Source organism: Sciurus vulgaris (assembly GCF_902686455.1).
Source record: "Sciurus vulgaris genome assembly, chromosome: 8".
NCBI lineage: Eukaryota > Metazoa > Chordata > Mammalia > Rodentia > Sciuridae > Sciurus > Sciurus vulgaris.
The window spans coordinates 76,559,528-76,577,517 of NC_136468.1; the positions used below are offsets into that span (position 1 = coordinate 76,559,528).

At 31.2% G+C, this 17,990-nt stretch overlaps 1 protein-coding gene across 14 annotated transcripts in view; it reads right to left on the bottom strand.

Annotated features, from left to right (window-relative positions):
* DGKB (diacylglycerol kinase beta) overlaps window positions 1-17,990 on the bottom strand; it is a 639,605-nt gene that overhangs the window by 334,804 nt on the left and 286,811 nt on the right. The gene's annotated exons all lie outside the window — the stretch shown is intronic.

Here is a 17,990-nt window from a genome sequence, read left to right on the forward strand (position 1 = left end):
TAAAAAAAAAAATCTTTGCCCAAAACAATGTCCTGAAGAGTTTTTCCTTTTTATTTAGTCAGTTGAGTTATCTAGCTAGGATTTTCTATTATAACTGGGAGATAACATTGTATCTTTTACTATGGATTTAGAATTTCTGACAAGGAGCCCTCAAAATGGAGAGTGAAACTGAAGAGTGAAATACCATCAGGAAAGCTCATAAAGAATTGAGTCAAAGATCAAATGAACCAAGAGATGGAACAAGGAATATGGCATTGAAGATGCAAACTCTTAAACTCAACCTAAAAACAGAAAAATCTTGGCCCACTTATGAGTCACTATTCCACTGTATAATATTCTATTGAACAATATTATAATATTACATTGAATAATATTCCATTGTTTATACATTGTCTTTATAGTATCTTTAGAGTTTAAGGAGCATGCATGGGGTTTGGGTCATGAGACTTGAAAGCAGTCCTGACCAAAACACATTTTTATTCTGTATTGAATTGATTTCTTTTTACTTCTATGAAATATTCTTGAGTATGTCTAAAAGCATCACACTTTACAGAAAATCAGGTTTTTCTTGATTGTTAATATCCATATAATCATTAAGCATAGAAATTTGCTATAAATTCAGTGTTCAATATGGAATGTTCAGTAAAATATGTATATGAGTTGGAAGATCAAAATTCCTTCTATTTCTTTTGAATTTTTCTGTACCAACAGGCACTCAATGAAGACTGAAAGCTTTGTCTATGATTTGGCTTAATATTTATTATATATGCCTCTACATCTCCAAGAATTAGTAATAAACATGTGGCATTTTATGCCAGTGGGAACTAATCTAATCATTAAAAACTCAGGCTTTAATTTTGAAATTTTTCATTTCTGTACATACAAGGAAAAGGATACACACTTCTATCTTTCAAATAGAAACTGAAAATGGAATAAAATGAAAATGTATGACAATTATATTATGATAATATGACTAAAGTATTAAGATGAATTGTTAATCATTACTTAGCAAATTACAACTTTCTTATGGAGAAAATAATACCTTACATATATAATGAATAATATTACACTTGAGCTAATATGGTTGTAAGTTAATTATAGACTACACAGCTGATTTAGTTTCATTTACCTAAGGAGCTGTTCTGACCCTGTTGCAGATTAATTACATCTTCAGGCATACACTCTCATTTATCATTGTCACTTGAAGCATTATAGCTCTTCGCAAGAATATAGAGCTTTTTTTAATGTTAAAAGAATTCCTTAGCTGTGATACATTTTGCAAGTTTAGTCATTAAAAGCACACGACAGCCAAAACCAGGTAAGATTAAATTAGCTATGGAACATTAGGAAAGTTCGTGTCCCAGAAATTAAATGACTATAAGAAAATGAAGACTTTGTTAAAATCATTCAAGTCAGACAGACGACTTTCCTATATTTAATAGCAGTTCATGGATGATCTCATGTTTTGAATCAAATGTATAAAAAAATGGTGTATTTGGAATTCCTTAACATACAGTTGGCAGATTTTTTTAATATTCGCATTTTGTAATATTATTAGAAATAACCAAAATGATAACATGTTTCTTGTTTTACACATAGATATGTAGCACATTAATGTATATATGTAGATAATATTCATATATATTCATACCTATCTATATGTATTACTAAATATATAGTTTTATATATATTACTTAATTATTAAATCATATATATTATTTATTTATTATATATTATTTAACTATTATATATATTATTATTTAATTATTATTTAATTTTATCTTAAAATAATACTGTTCTTAAATACAAGCAGGAGAAATGTCTAAGGAAATCTGCAGCTTCAAATTCAGTGGAATATTCATTCATAGGTAAATGATTGTTTAATACCTTTTTGAGAACTGCTATATGTCAACATGTGCAAAGAGTAGGTATATTTTAATAACTTTACATTCTTTGAGGACAAGAACCTCAAGTCTTAGGGAAGCTAGACAAACATGTATAGAACTGAAAAACAATTTATTAAATGTGGTTAATGTCCAATAAAGATATGCAAAAAGTAATACAGATGCCCAAAGACTTTTTGAGAAAGGCAAGTCAAGAGCTGGTTATTTGAAAATGGATAGCAGCTAGTCTTACAACTTGTGAATGAGAAAATATTGGGTGCCTTTGGGGAACCTGGAAGAAGGGGATGGGGATAGTCAGTTGCAGGCAGATTTGATAAAGTGAGCAAAGAAACAGAGTCAAAACACAGCATCTCAGAAACTGCAGTTTTTGGAGGGAAGACTGAAGATGAGTCACGGAAAGAGTGTGATACAAAGCCTGGACTTCATCAGCATACAAAGTACATCGCAGGAAGCATGATTAGAAAGGAGGAGCATGGGTCTGTGCAATGGGATTGGAAGCAGACAGCAAAGAGGAGGTGTGACAATTTTCAGTATTCATCATTTGGAGAATCTGAGATAATTGTGAACTTTAAAATTAAAAAAAAAAAAAACAAAAGATTTAAGGAGGAATGAGAAATAAAATCAATAGTATTCCTTGGTGAGTTGTAGGGATTTGTAAAATGCCAAGAAGAGATCTAGATGGATGATCTAAAGAATGTTGTCAATCTGCACAGATGGTGGTAGAAATCATGAAGAGGAGTGAGATGACCTAGAGAGATACAGAGAGGAAAGAACAGAAAACAATCCTGGTGATCATTAGCAATTAAAGAGTAGATGAATTTAGAAAATATTTTGAAGGTGATAGAGATTCAGTGAATGGTTAGAGAATGGGTAAGTAGTTGTGGAGCCTCAAGGAAGTAAGAAAAAAAATTAATAAACAGATAGTGAGTTAAAGCTAAATGTTGCAAAACATTCAGAAAAATATCAGTATTGGACTGGTTAATTTGATTTCAGGGGTGACAGTAGTTATAGAAATTTCAGGAATATGATAAGGAAGAAATTTAGTAGAACTACAAGAAGCCAGTTTACAATGTTAAAACAAATGGGTGATGAAGTGGTGACAGATAAAAATAATTGTTTTGTACTCAGAGATTACCTAGAAATAAAGATGTTTTAAAAATTAAGGTATATTTCCCAAATTATTCTTTTTGCAAGTAATGTAGTTATTTTAAAATATTATACTTAATATATCCTATTTTGTTTAATATTTTATTTAAATGTTATAAATAAAATAGGACATTTTATGATCTTCACAGATCTGATGTTCTTGTCAATAAAAAGACATGTTAAACTGGGCGTGGTGGAAGCAACTCAGTGAGACCCTTTCTCTAAATAAAATGCAAAATAGGGCTGGGGACGTGGCTCCCGTGGTCAAGTGCCCCTGAGTTCAATTCCTGTACCCGCTCCTTGAAAAAGACGTGGTAACTTTCTTGAGTGATAAAGAAAGTACAGAGAAAAAAACTTTTCAAAATACATTTAAGTCTGAACATTTTAAATTGGTGGGAAAAGACAATTGAAAAAATTAACAATGAACTGCTAAATGAAAAAGTAATATTTAAAAATGTATTAATAAAATAAAAATAGCAGTTTGTTTCATCCTGATTCAATGTTCTGTTTTTAGGTTTTTAATTTTGAGAATAAAATCAAATTCCAGTATCTACTATTGTTTGTTATTTGATGGGTTTGTTTTGCAAAAATAATCCCATTAATTTCTATTTTATGTTTAATATATATTATCATTCAGAAAACAATCAGTTAAATACCACTTCATTCCTTAAATACACTTATTTCTTGAAGAGTTTAATGTAGCCTGAGCCATAAGATAGAAACAATATACAATTTTAAGAAAATAACTGTATTTAAATTTGCAATAATATAAGTAAAATAAATTGCTTAGAGTTATAATTATCATGTATTTGAGATTAATAGTTTTTTTGTGACTGATAATTTACTGAAGTTAAGTGAATCCTTCTTGAGATAAATAACCTCTTTCAGAAACCAATGTTCCTATTCACATCTTCCAATAAGTACAAAGTTGGTTTTTCAGAAAGAATATTTTATGCCAATGTAGGTTTAATGCATTACAATTTCTTCATGTCATCAAAGGGGAAAAATGCAATTCATAATATTACCTTTCTGTAATGAAAATTACAGAAAGGCATAGTCTTATAGTCTTCATTTGATAACTATCCTGATTTACTTAACAATTTTCAGATGTAGAGTTTGTTTTTATTTAGGATCCGCATAACAATTATTATCACTGGCATTGTAACATAATTACTGTTAGATCACCAGAATTTTACCAAAACAAATTTATGTTATTAAAAGCAATAGCTTTTAAAAACTATATGTTTATAATAAAGTGGTGGATTATGTGGTAAAAATTATATTAATAAATATTTGATCATGTGCAGAGCCCAATTTTATTGACCTCAGAACCAGACAAGAAATTCTAACTTCTTAGCCATTTTGGGACATTACTCACATTCTACAGTTAAGGCATTTCCTTTATACTTTCAATAAAGGCATTGGAAAATGTGTAATGTAAGAAAAGACTGATAACCGGAGAAATTCTGATGGGTAACCATTCCACTAACTTAAAATTTATGGTTATGAGAATTCAGTAGTCATATTTTTCCCACACTGGCAGAATAAGAGGCTCTTAGTGACTGACTAAAGCTGAAGGATATTAAATCATAACCATGCAAATATCTATTTGATAGGACATTTGGGTGGTAATATACACAGTGCAGTAAAAGTCCACTTGTCTTTGTCAGATTTCTACTAGACTTGGAGAACATTGCCACAGTGAGCATAGACACCATTCTGATTTCAGAAGAACTAATGTGGTTTTAATTTTCATGTTGGCTTTCACTTTTTGCACAGTGTGCAATACTAATTTGTTTCTGGATATGTTCTACAAAAACTAGAGGACCTTTCCAGAAGCCTTTGCAATTCTTATTGCCTTGCCTGATTCTGCTCACAGTGCTGACTGCTGTGTTGAAGAGTGTCCAAATTGGAACTTACTGGGATGATTAACAGCTGCTACAAAATCAATACTCTATGTAGGGAAAACAGAATTGGGCTAACATGGCCTTACATGAGCACTATTTTGTGGCTGAATATCTATTGATGTCAGCAAGCCAAATATAATTTATCTTAGTGGAAGCATTTCCATGGATATAATCCATGGGCTTTTCAGGTTTGGCCTTAGAGACCCAGGAGATGGAGAAGATAATTCATAGGTCTTAATGACAGGTCATTATGCATCTTCTCAGTTGCAAAGATGATCATTGTTACACTTAGTAAGAAATGAGTTTGCTTAAATCTTCCATTATTTTAACACCTATTAAGGTAAAAACACTAAGTCCTATTAATATAGCTATTGTAATCTATGTCAAAACAATCTTACATTTTACTCCCCACAAATTTAATGAAAGATATACAGATGTTTGTGAATCTCTTATTATACCCAGATATGATAATCTAATTACAGAACAGTACAGGAGTTGCTAAAATATACCTTAAAAACCTTTATACTTATATATTTTTGTAAGGCTAAACAACTTCCTATTATAATAAAGATAAAAATGCTAACAATTCATAGGGAAATTCATTCCCTGAATCTACTTATTTTTATCTCTTCTATCCACATGCAGGGGTTGATGCATGTATATGATGTTTTACCTCCATTATGCTGCAATTCACACTTCTTCATGGCACTATGTTCTTCTTTATATCCATTATAATGCTTAACTCAGGACTTAGAGCAGACAACTATTAGAGGAATGAACTAATAAATAAACTCTTTTTGACTAAAATACTAAAGAGCTCTAGGATACTAAGTGCCCATGGTAACTCAATATTTTAGAATTTTTATGATACTGTGAGAACACCATTAGAAGTTAAGAAATATTTATTCATCAATGTCACTTATGAGCCTAGTAAATGACACACAAAAGGAATATTTTGTTAGCCCATTTAACTGTATTCTTTAGTGGGAATAATTTTGAGTATGAACAATCTCCCTTCCCTCATACACACACAATAACTCTTCCTAATGCAATATGGTAATAGTTGCATTGGTAACAAAATGTCACAAGTAGGAAAAAATAATATTTAAAATGACTTAAAAAATGATTTTTTGATGGGCAGGTAGCAATATTTTAACTTCACCTGTTGCATACTATAATAAGCATAGAATCTCTTTTTCTTTACATGAAGTGGAAAAAGTGAATGTTCTTGCACAGGGAGCTAAAATGGAGTATGGATTTCACACTTTTCAGATGTGTGAGCTTTCTACCAGCATTTTAACCAGAAATTGATACTTTAGCTCAAAATTCCAAGGATGAGAACACCACAAGACAGGATTAGCTTTGTTAAGGAATTTGAAAAAACACAGTTATCAGTAAAACCAAAAAACTGGAAAATAAATTAATGATCTAGTAGATGTAGGCTAATTCTGATGGCCTTTGGAACTTTGGGATCTCTATCCCTTGAATGGGAGGCCAAAGATAAAGTTGAACATTGAGAAGCAAATGAGAAGAACAGCATGTGAAATGGAAGACTTTACCAGCTCAAGGCAGCTCAGATAAATTTATTGTGTAAAATGTGTCAAATAATGTAATACAAAAAAAATCTATTTCCCATCCAGTAGTGAAATTATGATCCTATGCAATGTATCACTTTTTCTTTTACCTCTGGCTGTGCTGGAGTTTGAACCAAGGGACTCTCACATGTTAGACAAGCATTTTACCACATGGTCACATTCTCAACCTAATATGTGACTTTTTATCATGGTATCTTGCATCTTTAAATTGAAAACTCTTACCTTTATTTGAGATTGACTTGTTTATTGTCTTACCCCTATGAAGATGCTCAATGGATAAGAACCACTTTTCCTTCCTGTATTCTCCAATATTGATTTGTGTTTACCTTTCAGTTTTGAAGAGTATCCCGTATATGGTGATTAGTCAGATATATAAACAAACAAAATTGTTGTAGAAAGAATAAAGGGAAAGACATAAGAATGCATAAAATGAAAAAAAAAGAACAGCTATAGCTAATCCTGTGCTCTAAGCAACTAAAACTATGTCAAATCCAACCACTTATTAAAATAATTTAATAAGAGGCAATGACAAAGAGTAGGTCAAATGTGATTTTTTGAATGAGAATTTAAGCATCATGGTATGGGTTTAACAAACATTATACATTTGAATAATCCTTTGAAGTTCTAAAGATTATTCTGGTGCCACCACATTTCTGAATTACATTATGTATGAGAAGTAAACATTCGTTTCTCTCCATATCCCTGCACCCAAGAGGTGAACTTTGTTAACATTTTGGTATAGGTATATATTTTTTGAGGACTTTTTATGTGTCCTTAGAGACATAACTATATAAAAACAGTCTCAGGGCTGGGGAGATAGCTCAGTCGGTAGAGTGCTTGCCTTGTAAGCAGAAGGCCCTGGGTTTGATCCCCAGGACCAAAAAAAAAAAAAAAAAATGGTAAAAACAGTCTCACTTGATAACCACTGTCATCTCTAGCATGTAGCATTTATTGGGTACTAGTGCTCAGGGTTCTAAGAACTTCAGTAGTCAATAACTCATTTAATCCCCACAAACTCCTTCAACTACTTTCTATGTTATCACTTTACACAAAAAAAGGATAGGAGAAACAATGTTTACTTACGGACAATTTGTACTTGTCATTTCATTTTGTGTAGTTTAGACACCTCTCAGTTCTGGCTATATACTGCTTTCCAACTGATAAACTCAAGTTCTTCTCTGTTGGATATCATTAAATATAATCTTTTGTATTCTTTTTTTCTTGAGGAATGTATTTTTTAAAAATGGGATTAACGGCTCAAAGGGTATTTGCACTTATAAATTTTAATTGATATTATCAAATTATACTCCAAAAGATTATTCTAATTTATAAACCTATTGTACAATAGAAATGTGATATTTTTTAACATATAGACCTCAAATATGATCAATCTTTATAATTTTTAATAATTTGAGAAGTAAAATATGAAAATTCATTAGACAATTTTCCATTTCATTGTCAATTAAAAACATTAGGAATACTTTTATCTTTTATTCATTATAACTATTTTTCATCATTTGGTGTATTTTTCTATTAGATGCTTATTTTTAAATTATGAATTCCATATTTTATCTTATAAATCTCATTTTTATTATTTGTGTTGGAAATATTTCTTATGACATTTAAATGTTAATGAGTTTTCACATAATTTTCTTTAAAATAAAAGATTTAAAAATTTTAACTGTGATTTCTTTTCCCTTAATGAGTTTGAGGTTTCCTGTTTGCCTCAGACAAATTTCTCCTACTCCAAGGTGACAGCAATATACTTTTATATATTCTCCTAATATAGGTATATTTGTATTCTTAGTCCATTTGATATGTATTTCACATGAACATAAAGTAGAAATATAGATTTATTTTCATTCAGATAAATAAACAATTACGTCACATAATTTATTGTGCCCCTAATCTTTATTCAATGATCTGAAATTTCAACATATAACAAATATTATATTCCCTACACATCTGAAATTTGTTTGGTTTAACAATATGTTCATTATGTTTAATTACCCTATTTTAGTTATTGTAACTAGGTAGTATTTAGTACATGACAAAAAAAAAATGATCATTGTAAGGCATTCATTATCTCAGAAAATAGTTAAGGCATTTTTGCTCAATTAGAAATTATAATTAATCAAAATCAGTTACCAGTAATCCTCTTAGTAGTCTCAGTATCAATGAGCAAAATGTAATAATGAAGTCTTGGGAAGACTTAAGTTTCTAATAATAAATATTCCCATACAGGAAAATAAGATACATTCTTATTGCTCAGATCATATTTTATAAATTTGCATATATTGTTTGGCTTTTCTCATATAAGCTGGACAACTTTTTTATTAAAAGTAAACCTTTGGGTTTTATAGTTTTGTTGATATTATTAACTATATTTTACTCATGTTAATACAATAAATGATAATATAAAGGAAAGTTATGGGGTTGAAATAAAAATGGATCTATCTAGTATTCATTACCTTATCTTTTGCTTTACTAGTTCTATATTTAGTTGATGCATATTTACTGTGACTATATATCACCTTCAAATAATAACCTTGTCTCTTGTCAACATTTACAGGACATTTAAATTTTTCACCATGAAGTTGGCTCACTTTTGTAGAAGTGTTGACTTGAATAATGATAGAAAAACTTTGTTTGCTTCCTGATTTTATTTGGAATGTTTCCAATATGCCATAATAAATATACTGTTAGCTGTTAATTTATAGAAAACATTTTACATGTTTTTCTGATTAAAGTATGAAAAGTGGCAACCCTCTTTTCCACCCCAATTAAACAACTCTGCTAATTTACAACCATTTTAGCTTCCTTAAAATAACCCTATGTGGGTCAGGCCTGGTGGCACATGCCTGTAATCTCAGGATCTCAGGAGGCTGAAGCAGGAGGATCTGGAGTTCAAAGTCAGCCTCAGCAAAGGCGAGGCTTTAAGTAACTCAGTGAAACCCTGTCTCTAAATAAAATACATAATAGGGTTGGGGATGCTTCATAGTGGTTGAGTGTCCCTGAGTTCAATCCCCAGTAACCTCCCCTTCCCCGAAAATAAATAAACCCTACTTGGTCAACAGGTTTTTGTCCTTAAAGATATTATTTGAATTTATTTGCTAATTTGTGTTTACAGTTTTTGCACTAATATTTTTTTTGCATGTGAAATTTCTTTTGGGGTATATATTTATGAAATATTGATAATAAGTTTTGCTAACTGTAGAATAAACTGGGAAAATTTCCCATTATAATCTAGAGTGTGATTTTTTTAAATATTAGGATTATTTGTGCTATGATGGGTAAATTGAGTAGATCCCAGCTTTAGTAATTCTATTACTACAGTTTTACTTTTTCCCTTTTGGCTATCCGCTGAGAGCAGTGGTTATTGAAGTGTGATACTAGACAAGCAATACTGGGATCACCTGGGAGCTTGTCAGACATGTAAATTCTTGGACTACATCTCAGACATACTGAATCAAAAAATGTGAATAGTGGCAATTTGGCATTTTAAAAAGCTCTTCACATTATTTTGATACAAGCTTAAGTTTGAAAACCACTGGCTTAAATATGTTACTCTTCCCTCTTCAGCAAATTTTATTCCTTTACATTTGGATGAAAAATGTTCGATTTCTTCTATATGACAAAATTTATTGCCAGAAAAATACAGATGATATATTCATAATAACTTAAATATTTTTCAGAGCTTGTGGTTATGTCTGAATTTATTATGCTGTGTATTCATTTCTTTCTGTTAAAAATGTTCTTGCCAGTTTTCTCTGTATTCTATTTACTTATTTGGAAAAAGAGCTTTAGGTTTTGTATTTAATTATTATTTTGTTGTTTCCTCCCAAGGTATCTTATTGTTGTTAATTCACCCTAAATTTTTGCTTGTTTTGTGGCTTTCTTTCTTTTGTTTATTTGAATATTTAATTGTTTTTGTCATTTAGAATTGTTTTTTTTAAAGTATTAAAACATTATGATTGTAATTTTTGTTTCCTTTCAGTTTGGGACATACATTACTGGACTTTAATATGAACTCTTCCTTTATAGATTAACATCTAAGTAATGCTGATTCAGTTTTTGTTTTCATTTTGTCTGAAAAATCATTTAGAATAATACTTAATTGAAATCCTTAAATTTCTAAATATTTTAATGTCTTTTTGTTTGGTGCCAATACCTAGCTTTAGACTATTTTGGTCAAATAATTAACATTTAAAAACTCTACATGTTTATTATTATAGTATGAAGAAATTATTAAGATGATCTTCATGAAATATTACCTAACAATTTTGGTTTACATTATTTATCATTCTTAATGTTTTATATTTTCTTATTTACCTGTTTGTGACAACCAAATTTCCAAGTTGTTCTCTTACAGATCTTTCTCAAAAAAAGTTTCTAGATACATTCATTGCTTACATTTTCTATAGCAACATCTTTATATATAACTGTTCCACTGACTATACACACCTATCATTATCTGTATTCTTGCATTTATATGTATTTGTATTATAATCTATAGAATATATGTGAATAATAAATTTATATATATTCTTTCCAGTACATGTCTAGAATCTCTGTATTATTGTTAGAACATTTCTGTTAATGAATTTTCTCTCAGTTTACATTATATTTGTATCTAACTTCTTGGATGAATATTAAGCTTCCTTTTTTTTTGTTCATTCTATAAGATGAAAAGTTATAGATTTCCCTCTGAAATTTCACAGTATATAAGAATAGTATATTCCTTATGTAGCTTGCCAGTTTTCTTTGAATTTTATCTTGGATCCAAGAATTATCTAGGAATCTGTTCTAAAAATTTCAGATGATAGGGTTTTTAAATCTGCTTTTTATGTACTTCCCACATGATTGAATTAGATCATTCAGGGTAGCTGAGATGGTGGATACAATCAATGCAGGATACGTGCATGTATGGGAATATCACCATGAAATCCAAATGAACCCAAATAAAATAGGGGACATCTGCCTAAATGTAATACTGAAGTCACTAAGATTTTAAAACCTTGAATCTGAAGTATCCGTGACCTGTGATGAGACAGAAGCTGTTTAGCGAAACTTCAGGATGTCACTTGACCCACTGGGGACTTAACTACATCTTATTTGAGTATCTTTAATTTCTTTTCTTTCTTCCTTTACTCCTGCCCTCCCTTTCTTCCTCCTTTCTCCTTCCTCCCTATTTCTTTCTTCCTTTGTTATTTTTCTAAGAACACATTACATGATGTCTACCCTCTTTATGAAATTTCATGGTATAATAGTGAACATTATTTTTGACTATAGATTGAATGAATGGTTTATGGCAGATCTCTAGAGCTAATTTATTACACTTGACTGAAACTTTATGTTCATTGATTAGTAATTCTTGACTTTCCCTGCCCACAGTCTTGGTAATCACCATTTCATCTTAGTTTTATAAATCTGACTAATTTGGGTACCTCAGATCACCCAAACATGCAGTATTTTGTCTTCAGTGATTTATTTCACCCAACATAATGCCCTCAAGATTCATTCATGTTATTGTGTATTTTATTGCAGAATTTCCTTCTTTTTAAAGCAAAATAATATTCAATTGAATAAAGATATCACATTTCCTTATAATTCATCTACCAATGGCCATTAATATTTTTCTACATCATTTTTATTGTTTTCTATATATGTTGTTCTACAAAATTCTTCAAATTTTAGAAAAATATTTCTTACACTTTAGATGTTGAAATTGGTATGGTAAACATCAGAGAAGTGATAATCTTTTCAAGAACCTGATTTCAATCCTTTGGGATGTATACAAAAGTGGGATTGCTGAACTTTATGATAGCTGTATTTTTAAGTTTCTGAGAAACTTCCACACTGTTTCTCATGATGGTTTCACCATTTTGATTCACATCATCACTGCAAGATTCCCAATTCCTCACATCCTGAACTATACAAATCATCTTTATTTTTTGGAAAATAGCATTCCTTATATCTACGAAGTAATATCTCATTATGATTTTGATTTGAATAAACCTGATGATTAGTGATATTAAGCATATTTTCATATAGCTGTTCATTATTTGAAATGTCTTCTTTGGAGAAACGTTTATGCAATTCCTTTGCCCATTTTGTAACAATATTATTAGCATTTGTTTATTTATTTATTGCTATTTAGTTATGGGAGTTCCTTATTTTTTCTTGAAGATTAACCACTTATCAGATAAACAGCACATACATTCTCCCCTTCCATCAACTGCCTTCAATCTGTGGGTTAATTTCTTTGCTGTGTAGAAGCATTTTAGTTTGATGTGATCTTACTTATTTTTGTTTTAGTTGCCTGTGCCTTTGGTGGTATAGTCAATGAATCAGTGTTAACACCAGAGTCAATAAGTTTCTTCCTCCATTTTCTTCCAGGAGCTTTACAGTCTCAAGTAAGCATTTAATTCATTAATCTGCATTAAATTCATTAATCTACTTTAATTTTTGTGTGTGCTATAAGGGTTCAATTTCATTCTTTTGAATGTGAATATCCAATGTGCTCAAGAGCATTTTAAAGAGATTTTCCTTTCCTGTTGTGTATTTTCAGCAACCTTGCTGAAGATCAGTTCACTGTATGTTTGTGGATTTATCTCTGAGCTCTCAATTCTGTTCCATTTGTCTACATGACTGTCTTTATGCCAATGCCATACTTTATGTATTAGTATTGCTTTGTAACATAGTTCAAAATCAGGAAGTGTGATGCCTCTGACTTTGTTTGAAATTAATCCAATTTGGGACAGCTTCATTTCCATATGAATTTCTGTGGTTTTTTTTTTTTTTTTGTTGTTGTTGTTGTTGTAAAGAAAAATGTCATTGGACTATTGATAGAGATTACGTTGCATCTATAGATTGCATTGTGTGGTATGGACTTACTAACAATATTTCTTCCTCTTCAATTTTTTTGGAAGAATTTGAGAAAGATTGGCCTCACTGCTTTAAATGTTTGACAGAATTCACCAGTGAAGTTATCTTGTCCCAAGATATCTTTTGTTGGGTAGAATTTTGTTAGTGTTTCAATTGCCATATAATTTATATATCTCTTCAGATTACTTTTTCATAATAGATCCTTTGTTTCAAGGAGTTTATCTATTTCCTCTAACTTGTTCAGTTTGTTGGTGTAGAACTGTTCACAATAGTCCCTTTTTAAAATTTATGTTGTATCACTTATAATGTATCTTCTTTAATTTCTTGTTGTATTTATTTGAGTCTTCTTTTTTTATTCTAGCTAAGGATTTATCCATTATAATTAATTTTTCAAAAAAAGTATTAGTTTCATGATTTTTTTCTATTTTTAAAAATTTTCCCTTTTATTTATTTCTCCTAGAGATTTGTTATTTTCTACCTTTTAACTGTGGATTTAGTTTATTCTAATTTTTTTTGTTATAGGGTTAGGATGCTTATTTTTAATGTACATGTTCAAACATGAAGATTCCTATTAGTTTTGCTGCAACCCTTAAATTTTGGTAAGTTATATTTTAATTTTCATTTGTCTTGCGATCTTTTCTAATTTCAAATCTTTGTTGATAAAAGGACTGTTTATGAGTATGTTGTCTAATTACCGGATTTGTGAAATTTTCAGATTTGCTATTGATTTCTAGTTGTATTACCTACACTCAGAGAAGACACTTCTAATTTTAGATGAGAACAACTTAAGTCAAACTATGTACAAAAACTATATTTTAATTTCTCATGTCATGCTTTATGCTGTTATCACATTTTACATATTTTCATATTATGCTTTAATTTATATATTTTTAATAAGTTATTTTTAGTGCTTTTTGTTTTTAACTTTGCACTAAAATTATGTTATTTACTCAACAACATTATGAAGTACAGCATCTTATGTTTAACTTTACTAATGGATGTCATCCTTTCTTATGCTGTTTTGTTGCTAGTTAGCATCCCATTTCAACTTAAAGAACTATATTAAGCACTTCTGGTAAGGCATTTCTAGTGGCAATGAACTCTCTCAGTTTTGTTGTCTGGGAAAGATTTTCCTCGTTCTTCACTTCAGAGGGACAGCTTTATAGATGAATAAGATGAGCTTAAAGAAGAACACTGAACACATTAAAATCCACCAATTCCTTTCTTTAGGTGAAGCTGATGATAAGAGGTTTCTCCCTAGTCATCTGGAGTTATGTCATAACTGGGGTCTTCAGGACAAAAGGGTATCCTGAATCTCTGTACCAACTTCAGGTATCTCATTTTATATTCTCCCAAGGTGCAGGAGCCTTTCAGTTCGTTTCTGATTTATCACTGGGAATTATGAGTTATTGCTAAAGTGGTGTTTGGCAGGAGGTAGGCAGTAAAGAGGCCATGTTGCTGACATCACTCCTGTCAGTCATCAAAGGAATTTTTAAAGCTTATGTTAAAAATTTCTGGACTGGGAATATAGCTCAGTAATAGGGTACTTGCTTAGCGTGTGCAAGGCCCTGGGTTCAATCCCCAATACTACAGTAAATAAGTAAACAAAAATTTCCTCCACTGCTATTATTTAAAATAGAATGACTGTATGATCCAGCTATTCCACTAATGAGTATTTATCCCAATGAAATGAAATCAGTATGTTGAGGAAACATTTGCTTTCCTGTTTTTAAAAATGTAGCATTATTTACAATAGCCAAGAGATGTAAACAACCTAAGTGTCAATTAACTGATGAGTGCATAAATAAATGTGGTATATACAGTCCATGAAATATTATTCAGTCATGAAAAGAATGAAATCCTAATATTGTGACAATATGGATGGAGCTGGCAATCATTTTGTTACAATATATTTTGTTACATTAAATAAGCCAGGAATAGAAAGCACTGCATGAACTTACATAAGAAATCTTAAACAGTTGATTCCATGAAAGTTGAGAGTAGAATGGTGGTTACCAAAGGCTAAGTAGGAAGAAGCAGGGGTAAGGAAAGAAAAGTTTGATCAATGGATACTAAGTTGCACTAAGTAGGAGTAAGAAATTTTGGTGGGCTATTTTATACCAGAGTGACTATAGATATGACTGGGTACTACATATCTTAGGATGTTTAAAAAGCCTTTACCATGAAGAAGTGATAAGGGTTGAGTAAATAATATGTTTAACCTAATTAAACGATTATATGTGTATCAAAAAAATCACATAATACTCAGTCATGTAAAAAAATTTTATAGTTTTATATATCAGTTGAAAAATAAACTTAGAAAAAACATTAATCTTTTAAAAATTCAACTCTACTGTCCCAATTTCTCCAAAAGTTCAAATCATCAGACTTCTTGGCAGTTTTTATCTAGTTAGCCATTGTCTTCTTGAAATAATCTTTTCTTTTATCTACCTAAACATACTATTTAATTTTCCTTCTACTTCATTTGCCTTTACTTTCCAGGGAAGTTCCCAGTCCTCCTCCCCTAGCAATTCTCTAGGCATTAATAAACCTCAAGCCTTTGTCCTGAAGTTTAATTTCTTCTTTTTGAACTATCTACCATTAATTTCATCGGTGCACATTGATTTAAGTATATGTGGCAATAAATGTAAAATAATGGACAAACTTTTCACCTATATTCTGACTGTACATTCTTTTGCATTGTGATTATATTCCATCAAGAGAACAATACGCAATGGAGAAAAGATAGCCTCTTCAACAAATGGTGCTGGGAAAGCTGGAAATCCATATGCAACAGAATGAAACTAAATCCCTTTCTCTCACCCTGCACAAAAATCAACTCACAATGGATCAAGGACCTTGAAATCAGACCAGAGACCCTGCATCTTATAGAAGAAAAAGTAGGTCCAAATCTTCAACTTGTTGGCTTAGGATCAGACTTCCTTAACAGGACTCCCATAGCACAAGAAATAAAAGCAAGAATCAACAACTGGGATAGATTCAAACTAAATAGCTTTCTCTCAGCAAAGGAAACTATCAGTAATGTGAAGAGAGAGCCTACAGAGTGGGAGAAAATTTTTGCCACTCATACTTCAGATAGAGCACTAATTTCCAGAATATATAAAGAATTCAAAAAACTCTACATCAAGAATACAAATAACCCAATCAACAAATGGGCTAAGGATATGAACAGACACTTCACAGAAGAAGATCTACAAGCAATCAACAAACATAGGAAAAAATGTTCAACATCTTTAGTAATAAGAGAAATGCAAATCAAAACTACCCTAAGATTCCATCTCACCCCAATTAGAATGGCGATTATCAAGAATACAAGCAACAATAGGTGTTGGCGAGGATGTGGGGAAAAAGGTACACTCATACATTGCTGGTGGGGCTGCAAATTAGTGCAGCCACTCTGGAAAGCAGTGTGGAGATTCCTTAGAAAACTTGGAATGGACCTACCATTTGACTCAGCTATCCCACTCCTTGGCCTATACCCAAAGGACTTAAAATCAGCATACTACAGAGATACAGCCACATCAATGTTCATAGCTGCTCAATTCAGAATAGCCAGATTGTGGAACCAACCTAGATGCCCTACAATTGATGAATGGATAAAGAAACTGTGGTATATATATACAATGGAATATTATTCAGCTATAAAGAATAATAAAATCATGGCATTTGTAGGCAAATGGATGAAATTGAAGAATATCGTGTTAAGTGAGATAAGCCAATCTCAAAAATCCAAAAGGCGAATGATCTCACTGATAATCGGATGATGACACATAATGGGGGTGGGAAAGGGGCAAGAATGGAGGAAGGAGGGACTGTATAGAGGGAAAAGAGAGGTGGGAGGGGTGGGGGGAAAGGAAAAAAAATAACGGAATGAATCAGACATCATTACTCTATGTAAATGTATGAATATGCAAATGGCATGCTGTTACTCCATGTACAAACAGAAACAACGTGTATCCCATTTGTTTACAATAAAATTAAATTTTAAAAAAATTTTAAAAAAGAGAACAATTCAGTCTCTCCACTCCTTATATCTGAGCTTAGCCATGTGACATTCTTTAACCAAAGAATCATTCCAAAACTTGATGTTAACAGAGGCTTGTACAGTGTTTGAACAGTGGGGTTTATCTTCTGACTACTGAGACTTCTTCCACAAGCATGTGATAAAGTCATGAATAAATGCTAGATAATGGAAACAACATGACCAAGCAACATATCACCATCATGCCAACAGCCAGAATAAACTATAAGATGTATGAGTGAGGTTCACAAATCATAGACTAACTAGCCCCAGATAATGTGTCACTGATGGTTCTCCATGCAGGGGAACCACATGCTTTTAAAGACAAAATATCACTATTAAAACTTTGTCTTTACTTCAGAAAACTAAGAATGGAACCACCATTTCATTCAGTTATCACACTCCTTGGTTTATACCCAAAGGACTTAAAATCAGCATACTGCAGTGACAGAACCACATCAATGTTTATAGCAGCTCAAACTATGCCAAACTATGGAAACAAACTAGG